Source organism: Brassica napus, chromosome C7 (assembly GCF_020379485.1).
Source record: "Brassica napus cultivar Da-Ae chromosome C7, Da-Ae, whole genome shotgun sequence".
Lineage (NCBI taxonomy): Eukaryota > Viridiplantae > Streptophyta > Magnoliopsida > Brassicales > Brassicaceae > Brassica > Brassica napus.
The window spans coordinates 6,284,135-6,298,327 of NC_063450.1; the positions used below are offsets into that span (position 1 = coordinate 6,284,135).

The window sequence follows — 14,193 nt, forward strand, 5'->3', positions numbered from 1 at the left end:
TCCTGTTGAGCTTTCAACTCCTTCCTCGTTTGCTTATCATCTGTTCGACTGCCTCTGTCGTGGTCTCCACTGTAGACTGCATCACTCTTTACCATGTTGTCAACCAGCTCCTCTGCATCTTCCTCAGTTCTCCCCAAGAAGAACCCATTGCTAGTTGTATCCAGTCTGGCCCTGTACTTAGGAAGAGCACCACGATAGAATGTGCTCAGCAAGCTCTTCTTAGAGAAACCATGGTGTGGGCATTGAGCTTGGTAGCCCTTGAATCTCTCCCAGGCTTCACTGAATCCTTCCAAGTTCTTCTGTTGGAAACTGGAGATCTCATTTCGCAGCTTAGCAGTTCTTGAGAATGAGAAAAATTTCTCCAAGAATGCTCTCTTGCACTCATCCCAGGTGGTTATAGAGTCGCTGGGTAGAGACTTCTCCCACTGACGTGCCTTATCCCCCAAAGAGAAAGGGAATAGCTTGAGCTTTAAGGCATCTTCGGACACACCATTGGTCTTTGACAACCCACAATAGCTGTCAAACCTGTCCAAGTGATCAAATGGGTCCTCTAGAGCCAAGCCATGATACTTGTTATTCTCGATCACATTGAGGAGTCCTGACTTGACTTCAAAGTTGTTGGCTGCCACAGCCGGTGCTCGGATTCCCAGTCTATGACCATGAATGTTGGGCCGGTCATAAGTACCAATGGGTCGAGCTGCCCGCGGTTGGTGTTCTGCCCCTTGCGGTTGATCTTCCATATCAATATCGAATCTCTGCAAGTGGGCTTGTTGTTCTTCTTCTCTTCTAGCTCTAGCACACTCCCTCTCGAAAGCTCTGATGTCTGCTACTATTGGAACTAGGTTTGATGGACCCCTACTCCTCAAGTTCATACACCTGAAAGTGAAAGGTAGGTGAAGAAGAAGAATCAATAACAAAACAAAATTAAAATGAATTAGTCTCAAGCAAGTAACTAAATCTCAATGTTTAAATCTACTCAGAATTTGGCAACGGCGCCAATTTGATGTTAGGAGTTTCAAGGCTCCTAAGACAAATGTTGTAGTATAAGTGAATGTCGAACCAGTTCTGAGGGATATCAAAGCACCGAGAATGCAAGTACACACTTAATCTAAGTGCAACCAATGATTTAGATGGGTTTTAAACTACTACTAATACTAGAAAACAATTACAGAATGATACTTTCTTGACTAAGGGAAAAGAGAACTCATGGGCATAGGGATTAGATCTTGGGTGATCAAGTTTCGAACTAAGGATGGCAAACGATCAATCAAACTATCAACCTTAAGCTTTGACACAATCTTAAACAAGCTCTATGTCTAGATGAATGCTCATTTGCTAACATATCTCAAACATCAAATGTCTTTGGTTGAATAATATGAAAGCAATCATTACTAACAAGTCTATTGGCTATCTTAACACCTTTAACAACAAATGTCTTTGGTAAAATATGTTAAAAGCTTAGGAGAGTTGTCTCAGGCATTTCATCAAACACCTTGTGGGTGGGAAATGCCTAAAGATCAACTTTTGAGTGGCCAACTCAGAAGATGCATTATGAATACTCTACTAGCAAGGAACAAGAATGATCTACACTAAAACATCCTAGAACTAACCTAATAACCCTTGATCTCCCTAACCCATGAATTTAAAAAGTGATTACTCACTAATCTCCATGATTCCTCTCAAACCCATGGTGGATTTCAGATTAATCATGTAGAGAAATAGATAAGAAATCAACAAGAACACAAGATGAAAACAATCAAATTTGAATCAAAAGAAGTTTTACTAGTTGTTCTCTGGAAAAAGAGAGATCCCTTTTTGGTGGCTTGCCAAAGTACTTAAAACATAGGTTTTCAGAAGTAAAAAGTGCATAATGAAATGACCAAAAGGCCCATGAAAAAACATTAATTCGGCCAAACAAATAGACGCAGAGCAACCTCGGCACGTCGCTGCGAGAGGTCGCTCCCGGGTGGTTTCTTCGCGAGCGACCTGGCTGTGTCGCTCCGAAGACGTCGCTCCCGGGTCGTCTCCTCGCGAGCGACCTGGCTGTGTCGCTCTGAAGACGTCGTTCCCGGCTTGCTCAGAAACCATAGACGCGAGCGACCTTAGGGTGTCGCTCTAGGAGGTCGCTCCCGGCTTGTTCGTCGCTCTCAAATCAACACAACCCGAGCAACCTCTGGGTGTCGCTGTGGTGAGGTCGCTCTAGGAGCTGGAGCGACTTCGCCTTGTCGCTCTAGGAGGTCGCTCCGAAGCGTAGATGGCGAGCGAGTTCATGGCGTCGCTCCGGTAGGTCGCTCCCATGCATTGCTCGTCCAATGATCACCTTAATCACCTCTTTTGAGCTCCAAATGCACCCAAATGTCTCCAGGAACTCCATGTGGTACTCCAATACCTAATAGAGACATATGTATGCAAAATGCAACCTAGACATGGCTATACCCTAATCTATATGATGAAAATGCACATGAATAAATGGATAAAACAATGTAAATATACAAGATATCAACTGATCAAGAAAATTACTAACTTTGTCACAAGATTCATATATTTGTATAATCCTTGAAATGTATAATATTCTTCATAGCAATCCTATTGAAAATTTAGTAAAAAAAGTGAAGTCCTAAGCTTTAAGATGTACCTTCATACCGAAGATGAGAAAAGTAAGCTGGAAGGAGTCTCATACTCTAGTGCTACAGTTTGATGTATGTTATGATATGCATCTGGCCGGATATTTGTTATGGGGTTGCATTGGTAAGGTATTACCAGTCCAGTCCGGAGAGAAATATTGGATAGCAATGAAAATGATTCTCATATACTTAAGGGGTGCAATGGAATATTATTTATGTTATCAAGGAAGTGATTTATGCTTGATGTTATATACAAATCCTGACTAAGCTAGCGATCTAGATGTGCGTTGACCAATTTAAGAATTTGCCTTCTTGATGAGTAATGGTGTGATTATTGAGAATATTATGAAGGCTGGGTCTATTATTGTATATTCATCATCAATTTGGGCGATTGTACGGCTGAGGAGATTCTTACATAGCTTACAAGTCACGAAAAGGCTGTGTATCCTATGACTAATTGTGATAGTCAAACTTGTATTTCTTGTGTGAAGAATATCAAATGTCATGAGAAGATATAGCACACTGAAATCTAACTTTAGTTTATATGAGACACTATCAGAAAGAAAGATGTGGTGCTTAGTTACATATCTTCGCATAGAATGGTAGTTGTCCCTTTTACATACCTACACAAAAATATTGAGAGGTGTCACCGAGTAGAAGATTGGTTCACTCAGATGAACAATTGCCTCAAATTCTTAGTGAAATACTGAGATGAGACTTGGTTATTTGGGAGCAACAGGGAGCTTTCCTTGTAAGACTTATCAGTGTCAGTTTGACAAGAGGTAGATATGAGATATATATTTAGATATCGATCGTGATTATCATGAATACTGGGAAGAGCTTGATAAGTACATGATATGGAGATAGAGAGTGACCTGATAGTAGCTTGATCCACATAGTGGTATTTGATTTATCTAATTGACACATACTTTTCAGAGTAGAGTTAACCACTATGACATGTTTATCATTCCACATGTGCTATTTACGACTATGTAGGAAGAGAGTGGTTTTTTAATCCATATCTCTGGCATGTGAGTTCCTATCAACCTATTTATGGTTACAAGGTTACCTTTGAACCTTCAGATATCTTTTTGAAGGAAAGATTAATGCTTGCTACTTTAGTATATTTTTCGACGGCGATGAAATAATTAGCCTTATGGGACATGCTAGGAAAGCACTTAGTTCGGAACATATATAGATGAGAAGAAAGAAAAAAATATTTTTTATTATATGACATATGTGTGTTCTGGCCAGCCACTATATCACTCAATTGGAGTTTTGATATAGTGAACACATGATGTAGAAGACGTCTAACATATACTTTAGGGATCAGATATGTAGTCCGAAAAAAAGAAAAAAGATTTTGGGGAACAGAAAAAGACATGCTTAAAAGCAAATTTTTATTTTGAGAGTTGTAGCCTCTAGGCTACTACCTTGTATGTATCCCTAACAGGTAAATCATTCAGCTCCAATTTCCATAAGATTTCTGACTTAGGATTCTTGTGCTTAATCTCTAAGACTTCTCTAGTACTTGAAATGCTCCCTTTCATGTGCAAGTGGGAGATATTATATGTTCGGTTTGTGCCAATGATTAAGCAGTATACCGAACCGATTTGGTTAATTGGTAGTTATAGGAAGAAATCCATAGATTAACATATGTGACTCTTCATTGAATAAATGTGTTTCTTGTGACTTTTTACATAGTGTCTCTTCCATGAACATACATGTTGTATCTTAGTTGTCTATATATATGAGACATTTCAAGAAGGAGAAGACATCTTAATTAATAACAAGTGTAATTCTAGAGATATAAAAAAAACATTTTAGAAAGAAAGCTTCAAGGAATCAACTAGAAGGGCACTTGAACGGTGATAAGCGGTTGATTTCTGTTTGTGATTTCTTCCCTGACTCTTGCATCCAATTTAAGACCAAAGCGAGTCATAATCATCACTAAACCAGGTTAAGATATATTTTTGGTTTACACGCTACCGCATATAGAATCTCTAACAATAGGCTGGAAGTAATATTAGTGTTTGAAGCTGTCCATGATGGTTTTGAAACTCGAGAACTCTGGTTCAGTGATGAAGCTTTTATAATTTGGAAGCTCCTAGAAGCACCCCTTTTTCTAATGAATTAGAACTGATTATATTATCTCTCACGTCTTCTTCTTTTCCTTGTAGTGAATTTATAGGATGTATAAAAGTTTGAGAAGAGGTAACTAAATCACATTACAAACAATAAGGCAAACACTACAAGAAAACATGGTTATTTCAGACAGAAAAATATTTCGTCGAAAATTTCTGAGCAATTTCTGATGAATTTCTGAATAATATGAACTTTTTTTTTATCATTAGTCAGTATTTCGTCGGAAATATTCAAGGAATTTCTGATGAATGATTTTTCATTGGAAATAATCAATGAAATACATAAATGTTAAACGATTTGGGGTATAGGTTTCCATCAGAAATTCGTCGAAAAGTATTGATGAATTGTAAAATTTTGTAGGAAATTCGTCAGAAATTTTCTACGAATTCGGATTTCGGATATAAAATATTTAAAATAAATGTTAAACCGGATACTTACAAGATCAGATCACAATGACATAATTAAGTAATAAATATGATGTGGGTTAACAATCATAAAGTTATTATAAAGCTAACATTCTCGTGTGGATGCATCGACAGATACATAAAATTTCCTATTAACATATTAAAAAAAAACACTTAATGGTTATTCATCTTACAATCTTGAATTTGTGTGTGTTTCTAGTGTTTTCGAACATTTTGAAGATTATAAACCCTTAAATCATCAATAAATTATCAATGGATATAGTCGTTCTATTGTTTTATGTTTCGAAACCCAATCCACACTTCATCGAAAATTAGTCGGACATTCGTCGGAATTTTCACCATTTGGTCAGAAACTTCTGACAAATTTCCGACAAATTTGAAGTTTTTCTGGTCACATACCAATCATGTAGAGAATATACCCTTTCCGTCGGAAATTTATCATAACTTTCCGATGAATTTTCTGACAAATAGGGTATATTCATATATCGGTAATTATCAACTTGCTCATTAAATAAAGTTTTTTTTGTTGGAAACTGAAATTTTCCTGGCGAAAAAGAACCGCCTATTTGTTTTTAAAGCGCCAAATAAAAAAAAATTCCAACGGCTTTGATCCATCTGAATCTTTTAACATAGAATCCAAAATGTTTTATTCTTCTTCATTTTAACACTCTCTTTCTTTAAACTCTCTCTATTCTTTCTCTCTCAACTGAAGAACAGCCGCGAAAACTTCTCTAAAACACTTCTTAAATCATGCTAGTTATCTATTATCGTCTCAATAATTATATATGTTGGTTTGTATATGTGTTAGGTTATTAGAATTGATGGAGTAAGAATTAGAATGTTAGAAATGAGTTAGGTTTGTTAATTTAGGATTTAATATCCTAGATTTGTGTTAGAATTGTTATTTTAGGATTTTACATGTTAGATTTAGGATTTGAAACCTTGCTTTACGTTTTTGATGTTTTCATAATTTTTGTTGTTTTTAAAACGTTTTTACGATTTTATATTTTTAAAGTTTTTGTAAAACGTTTTATGTTTGTTGTAATTATAAAAAAAATTATATTCTTAGAATTTATAAAAACATTTTTCGCCTTTTAAAATGTTATCAAGTTATAAAACATTTTCATTTAAAAAAAATTATAAAAACATTTATCAAGTTAAAAAAAAAACATTTTTAGAATTTAGAAAAACGTTTTCAGTTTTTAAAAAACATTTTCAATTTAAAAAACGTTTTATTTTTCAAATTTTATAAAAACCTTTTTCACTTCCTTAATAAAGTTTTCAATTTGTAAAATTTTTAAAGTTTTTTCCTAAAATTTTAAAAACGTTTTAAGAATAATTATTTTATAAAAATATTTTTCAGAATTTTAATTTTTAACATATTTATATATAAAATGACTTAAAATAAATTTCTTATTAATGATTGTAATTTTCGTTTTCAGAAAATAATTAATTGGTTTAAATATTATATTTTTTAAATATTTTTTAAATAATTTATAAAATTTCCGATGAATATTTTGTCGAAACTTTATTACGGAAGATATTTGTCAGAAATTTCCGAAGAAAAATATTTTTCGGTATTTTGTCAGAATTTTTTTTTGTCGGAGTTCGTCGGAAATGGTTTAGATAGTCTGAGAAAAATTTGGTGAATTTTTTTTTCCTGCGAAATAGAAAGATGATTTTTCATCGGAAAATGGATTTTTTCTACGAAATCCTTCGTACGAAACCATCTGTTTTTTTTTGGTGTGGTGAATATTTGTTATCATCAACCATTGATTACCTGAAATATTTTAGGAAACTGAGATCAATAACACCAAAAAAATGTAATTCACTATTTAACTAAAATTTTCCTCACCCTCGTCCTTTCTCTTCCTATCTCTCTCTCTTCCTTCTCTCTAAAAATCTTATATTCTTTTTCGGTTATTCAATATAGATAAGCCAAAGTATTTTTATATTTGCCTGAGAATTAAATGCTTTTTTTGCACGTTCGCAGGTACTTGATAATAAATCCTCTCTCTTCTCGGACGTGACCTAAAACTTAGCATTCAAAACACCTATGTATTCTTCAGATTTTCTGTTTTTATTTTCTTTAACTCTGTCGGGTGTTAATTATTATTTTTTTTACTATTTTATATGAAAATATATTTTTGTAAAAAAGTTTGGAATTCTAGTGATCCAAAAAATTTAGAGAATTTTCTAGGATAGCCATTTTTAGTTTATTTTTACAAAAATATCTCTCAATTAAAAAAAATGACCAAAATAAGTTTGATTAAAAGTTAAAAATACATTTTTATCCTAGGGTTAACTAATCTAGACTTAGGGTTTAGAGTTAAGGGGTGGAGTTTTGGGGATAGGTTTCAAATTTTAAAAAATAAATATTAAAATTTTCAAAATAAAAAAGAACTATTTTCAAAATAAAAAGGAGCTATTTGTGACAAAAACTTAAAAATGGTATATGAAATAATTGCCCTAACATTTATTTATTCATCAGATTTTGAAAAATAAAAATCATTATTGTATATTAATATTTTGTTAGTCCAATATATTATTGTATATTAGTATTAATTAGATTTAAAAATAAATAACCAATAACATAGTTTTATTAGTCCAATATACTTAATCCTCTTAAACTGGATAAATAAACTGTTATAATTAAATACTTTGATTTGTTTTTCAAAAATTGTTCAATAGCTATATTTTTAACTACTGTGTGTTATTCTGGTCATCAACCAAATTAAACCCAAAATACTATATTTTATTTTCTTGCTTTGATGCGTCTGATTAAGGTTTATTTTCACATAAAAGGTTAAGTGTTTTTTTTTCTCTAATAAACGTACACATTACATCATCTCAGATCTTGGTGTTTATAGCAAAACCATCGAATATAACTTAAATGAGACAGGTTTTACTTTAGCATGAATCCATTCGCAAAAAAAATTTATAACAGATATAATAAATCCTGAAATAGACAAATCATCAACTAAGAAGGGAAACACCCTCATCTTATTGCCAAAATACATCACGAAAACTAGACTGCAGCACTTCAGAAGCAATAAAGTTTACAAGATCCATGGAATAAGGTGTTCAAGCTTTTGGCAAGTTACGTTATGTCTCATGTTAAGCTTCGTGCACATGTGCAACCAGCGCATATTATGCTTTGGTCTCTTCTCGTTTGAAGATTGTGTTGAGACCAAGAAATGGTGAGCTTACTTTTGGTGTCGTGATGATTAGTCTACACTCTAACCACTGCCAGTTCCTTGACTTTAGAACTCGTGAATTTTTTTTAGAACGTACAGAGATACGCATGTGGTGTTGCGTGGGATTTGCATTATACAAAGATGGATTTTTCTGATATTCTTTCATTCAACATGCAGCTGGGAATAGTCCAAATTTCTCATTGATTTTTGTTGTTTCTTCTCAACATCATGAGAATCAAGTGGGTTATTACATGATCTAGATAATCGTTATCCAAGAAGAGTTTTCGTTGAAGCATCAATTATGAACAATGACGGTTTCCATTCCTTTTTTTTGCCAAATATGTGAATTATCATAAAATGAAGCATGATTGTAACATGTTACGATAGTTTTAAGACAGTCTAGAATTAACCTTGGCAAAAAAGAATAAAAACAAGGTTAGGTCTAGTCAGAAGAGCAATTCCATGATCTCCTCATGTAATTCTTCACAGGTGAGCTAGCTATCTCTGCATCAGAGGATGGAAGCTTTTTCTTTGCCGCTGTCCCAGAATGACATCCCGTACGCGACGATCAATAATCTTGAAAACTTGTGCAGGGGAGGTAGAGATCGAGTCATGAAGGCGCTTGTTCCTTTCCTGCCATATGCTATAAACTGCAGCTTGTGAGGCTAGCCTGTTCAGGAGTCTAGATGTCTCTGAGTCTCTGATGTTTAGCCATTCAGCAAAAGGCCGTCCAGGTGTGAAAAGCTATCGGTCTTGCTCCCAATCTGTGTAGGACCATATACCATAATTGCTCACTACATTCACATCGCAAGAATAGATGATCCCTGTTTTCAGCATAAGTATTACACAGACAACATGTTAACGGGACAGGGATGCCCCATTGAGCTAACCTCTGTCGCGTTGGCAAGCGATCCTGGTGGGCCACCCATAGAGTAAAAGCATGCTTAGGTACAGAGCCTGAGAACCAGACACTAGATGTCCACGGTTTGACCGTATCTCTCGGTCTTAAGTCCTCCCAAGTGGCTTTTGCAGAGAATCTATGGAGACTGATTCCATTTGCCTCCCACTCGTATGAATCTGGTTGGTTTGAGCTTGAAGGGAGGGGGATTGTTGTGAGATAAATGTGTAGGTTTTCCGCAGCCGGAGAGCGAGCCCCCCTAAGCATCCATCCATGCTTATTGCAAGCACTTGCCACAGAGGCATTTGATGCGATCGCTAGTTCCCTAGGACCCCTTGGCCCAAAACATTTGATTAATGGACCCATTGGAGTCCAAGAATCCCACCAGAAGCTAATTTTCTCCCCATTACCGATATCAGCACGAATAAATCTCTCAGCAAGAGGACGAAAATGTAAAAGGGAGCGCCATGTCCAAGAGGTCGCAATATTCTCATCGATCTCCCAAATCTGGCTACCGCCAATTCTGTAAGCCTTCATCCAATCAGCCCACAACGACTGTGTATCATCAAACAATCTCCAGATAAGCTTTAGGCACAGCGTCTTGAAATCCCTTAGTCCAAGACCACCCTCCTGTTTAGGGAGGTAGACCGTTTTCCAGGAGACCTTGGTGTTCACATGACCAGATATTTTGCCGCTCCAAAAAAAACTCGAACAGAGAGATTCTATTTGCTTGAGACACCCCTTAGGTAAGATGAAGGCCGATGTCCAGAAGTTTATAGAACCGTCTATCACTGATGATATCAGCTGTTTCCTGCCTGCAAAAGATAGAGTTCTGACAGACCATGCAGTGAAGTTTCTCTTTAATTTATCAATTAACGGTTTATAATCTGAGATCTGTAGCTTCCGGTGCATTAGAGGGAGTCCTAGATAGCGAATAAGAAGTGAACCGAGAGTGAAGCCTAGACTTGCCAAGTCGTCAGTTTCAGGCTGGTTCAGACCTGCTGCATATAATTCTTTCTTGGTTCTATTCATAGTGAGCCCTGACCACCTAGAGAATGCTTCAAATGTCTGAGCATTGTGATCCAGAGACTGTTTCTCTCCATCGAAGAAGACCATAATATCATCCGCAAAAGCGAGATGAGTGATAATGGGATCAGTGGCTTTAGGGTGAAAGCCAATAGAACCATCACTGTACTTGACCCTCAGCATCTGCGAAAAAACCTCCAGCGCCAAAACAAACAGATACGGAGACAAGGGATCACCCTGTCGCAGACCCTGAGTGCCCTTGAAGTAACCACAAAGCTCCCCGTTTATTGCCACAGAGAATCTGGTCGTTGTTATGCATTGCTTTATGAGGTTCTGAAAAGTCAAGGGGAAATCCATCGCTTCTAGCGTGTTGAGAATGAAGCTCCAATTAAATGTGTCAAAGGCTTTCCTCAAGTCTACTTTCAGCATACATCGCTTAGAAATTGCCTTCCAGTTGCACCCTGGACCAGTTCAGTAGCTAGTAAAACATTTTCAACAAGCAAACGGCTAGGAATGAAAGCAGATTGGGCATTGGAGATGAGTGGTGGCAGGACTTGCTTTAAACGGTTTGCTAAAAGCTTGGAGACCACATTGTATACGGAATTGCAACAAGCAATAGGTCTAAATTCTGAGATCCTTGAGGCGTTTGTTATCTTTGGGACCAGGGTAAGGATCGTTGAATTCCACTGTTGTAATATCTTCCCTGAACGAAAGAATTCACTAACTCCCTCAATCATATCTTTACCCACAGTCTCCCATTGAGAGGAGAAGAATTCACCCGGGTATCCATCTGGTCCTGGCGCCTTATTCCTCGGTAGATCAAAGAAAGCTTGTTTGATTTCTGTGGCGGTGAAAGGGGCGTCCAATAAAGCAATGGCAGTTAGGTCGCATTTTATTGGGACCAAGTCAGCTATAGCTTCCGGCGTAGAAGTATTCAGAGTAACTTGTCCTCCTAGCATATCAGTGAAATATTGCACAGCGTGATTTTTGATGTCAGGGAGGGAGTCTATTAACGCGTTGTTGGAGTCTAAGAAGAAAGAAATTTGATTGGTATCTCTTCTTGATTTGATCGTGTTGTGGTAAAACGCAGTGTTAGCATCGCCTAGAGAAGTCCACTGAACCCGTGATCTTTGCTTGAGGAAAGAGTCCTCCGCAATTGCCAGAGTAGACCATTTAGATTGCGCATCTCTCTCTGCCTCTGCATTTTGAGGGGAAGGGTCAGATAAGGTGACTTGCTGGCATTGGATTAGATGCTCAAAAGCTTCAGAAACCGCTTTTCCAGATTGGAGTAGTTGTCTTTGCTGAAGTTTCGAATACTTGGTTTGAGTGCCTTCAGTTTCTTTGAGATACACAGTTGCCGCGAGCCATGAAAAGAGAGAGAGAGTCCCAGCAAGCTTTAATCAAGACTTGGAAATCTGGATGCTGAGTTAGATGAGCGAAAAACTTGAAGGGCCTCTTCTGTTTAGGTCTCAGCTGATCTAAGAAAACACAGCATGGACTGTGATCTGAGATTCCGAGTTCACCATACACACCAATAGATTCTGGAAATTTGATCATCCATGTATCATTCACCAAAATTCTATCTAGCTTCTTTGATACATGCCTGTTTGTCCAAGTGAGAGTTTTACCGCAGAAAGGGAGATCAGATAATGAGCTTCGGTCAAGACATTCGCTGAAGTCGCGCATCCCCCGTTTGGAAGAGAATTGATCAAGTGGGGATGCTCTGAAGGTGTGATTATTTCGTTAAAATCACCCATCACCAACCATGGAACACCACTGCGTTGAGGATCACATGAAATAGCTTCCAGTTCCAACCATAGAAGCCTTCTCTCGCGTTGATCATTTGAACCATAGACTCTAGAGACCATTATTTCCTGGACTGAAGTAGGAAGCTTGACCAGACAATTTACTAGCTGAAGAGATTTCGAGAGTATCCGAACAGAGACCGAACTGTGCCAGATTATCCAAATACGCCCCAGCTCTGAAAAATCATAGTTATTGTCACAAAACCAACCCGACAAAGAACGAGATACTATAGTCGCTACATTTGTCAGCTGTACATGTGTCTCAATGAGACCTCCGAATATAGGTTTATTTTTCTTTAACCATTTCCTAAAACCACGCCGCTTTACAGAATCATTAAATCCTCTTATATTCCAACAAAAAAGATCCATATATAAGAGGTAAGAAGTTAGAGGTTTAAAGGGCCCCTAGCCCTAGACCTGACCTTCTGCAGCTTCTTGTGTCTTTTAGAGATCACTTCATTGAACTTGTCATGATCTTCACTTGGGTTATCCTCATCTTCTGAATACTCCGAAGATTCAGAGGTAGAGTTTTCTTCTGAATGATTCGTTCTAGTTGGGTAGATTCCCCCATAAGGACTCAGATCAACACAAAACTCGCCCTCTTCTAATTCCTGGCTGGAAACATGAAACGGGTTTGCAGGTAATCCCGCTGCACTGGAGGTAGAGGCTCTCGTCATTTCGAGATTCCTGGTCAGCTCTTCCGGTCGCTGCTTAGGAGACCTTGCGACAGACTTGTCGGTTCCCTGAATTCATGCGGTAACATTCAATCCTTTAGAACCCTGACCTTAAATCTGATTCGCTACAGGTTTGTAGACCTGCTTGATTTTCTTGGAATTCTTAAGTTTTGAGTGGCCACTCGTGTTTGAGTGGGTACTCTTTGCTGCTTCATTTTTATATCGCGGACATGAAATAGTAGGATGCTTAACAGAGTTACACATGGTGCAAGTTGGTGTAGCAGATTTGCAACGTGAGATAGTGTGTCCAACTTTTTTGCAGAACGAGCATACAGAAGGAAACCATGGGCATGAGACTGAGATGCGGTGGGTAACACCACTTTCAAAGCTTGCATTAACAAACTTCGGGAGAGGCTTTCTCGGATCAATAATAGTGTAGACTTTTGCTACCTCAATGTTTGTCAAGTTTTCCGTTGAAGGGTGAAGACGGACCGGGTGCCCTACCAGGCCCGCTATCTCTTTCAGGGCGTCTCGGTTGAAGAATTGCAATTGGACACCCGTGAAGTCCAGCCAGACAGGAACCATTTCTAACTCCGGTTTGTTTTGCTGTACTCCCGACGACCATTTTGCGATGAACATTGTCTGACCATCAATCTGCCATAACGGCTTGCTCAGTATATGTCTTCGTGCATTAGGACAAGGGACCCTTAAGAGGAAAGCATTCCCGTCCATTTTGGTAACCGAGATATCCCGTCTTTGGAGACTCCATATTCCATTGACAATTGCGTGAACTGCTCCACGAGGAGGGACCTTCTCGTAGAATTTTCCAATGATGAAACATTCCCACGCTTTTTTGTTCTTTTCAACAACAACATTAGGGATCGTAACACACAGCTCTCCTGAATCTAGAGTAAACGGTTTTTCCTTAGGGAGTAGCGTTATCGTGCTTTCTTTGACAAAGCTCTTCCAGATATCTGCCCCTTTACGGCCAGCTGTCTTCTCAGGCTCAGGAAGTCCTGCCAAAGAAACATCTTCAGTCGCAGCTACAGTAATGACTGCAGGTGGTACTATCTCTGCTCTAGCTACCGCTTGAACAGTAGAAGGAGCGTTCACTGTCGCAGCTACAGTCGAGACCGCAGGTGTGGCTTTCTCTGTCGGAGCTACAGCCGGAGCAGTAGGTGGGACTATCGTAGTTTCAGCCGGTTCTGACCCAGGTACAGAGATGGGTACTGTAGCTAGGTTTACAGATTTGGGGGTTTCCACATCTGTGGCGCTAATCCGCTGGGAGACATTTGCTTGAGCTTCCTCGGGCAAAGAGTGGCGATTTTCCTCTTCACTTTGGATTCCAAAGGGAGGAGATTCAATTTCGGCTGTTTTAGACACATGCAAAGATTTTTGC

The 14,193-nt window shown here is 38.0% G+C and overlaps 1 non-coding gene across 1 annotated transcript; it reads left to right on the plus strand.

Moving 5' to 3' along the window:
• The first annotated feature begins 225 nt into the window (after window positions 1–225).
• Window positions 226–332, plus strand: LOC125590841. Its single transcript, XR_007326843.1, has one exon. It is a non-coding gene; the product is annotated as a small nucleolar RNA R71 (small nucleolar RNA).
• The last annotated feature ends 13,861 nt before the right edge of the window (window positions 333–14,193 follow it).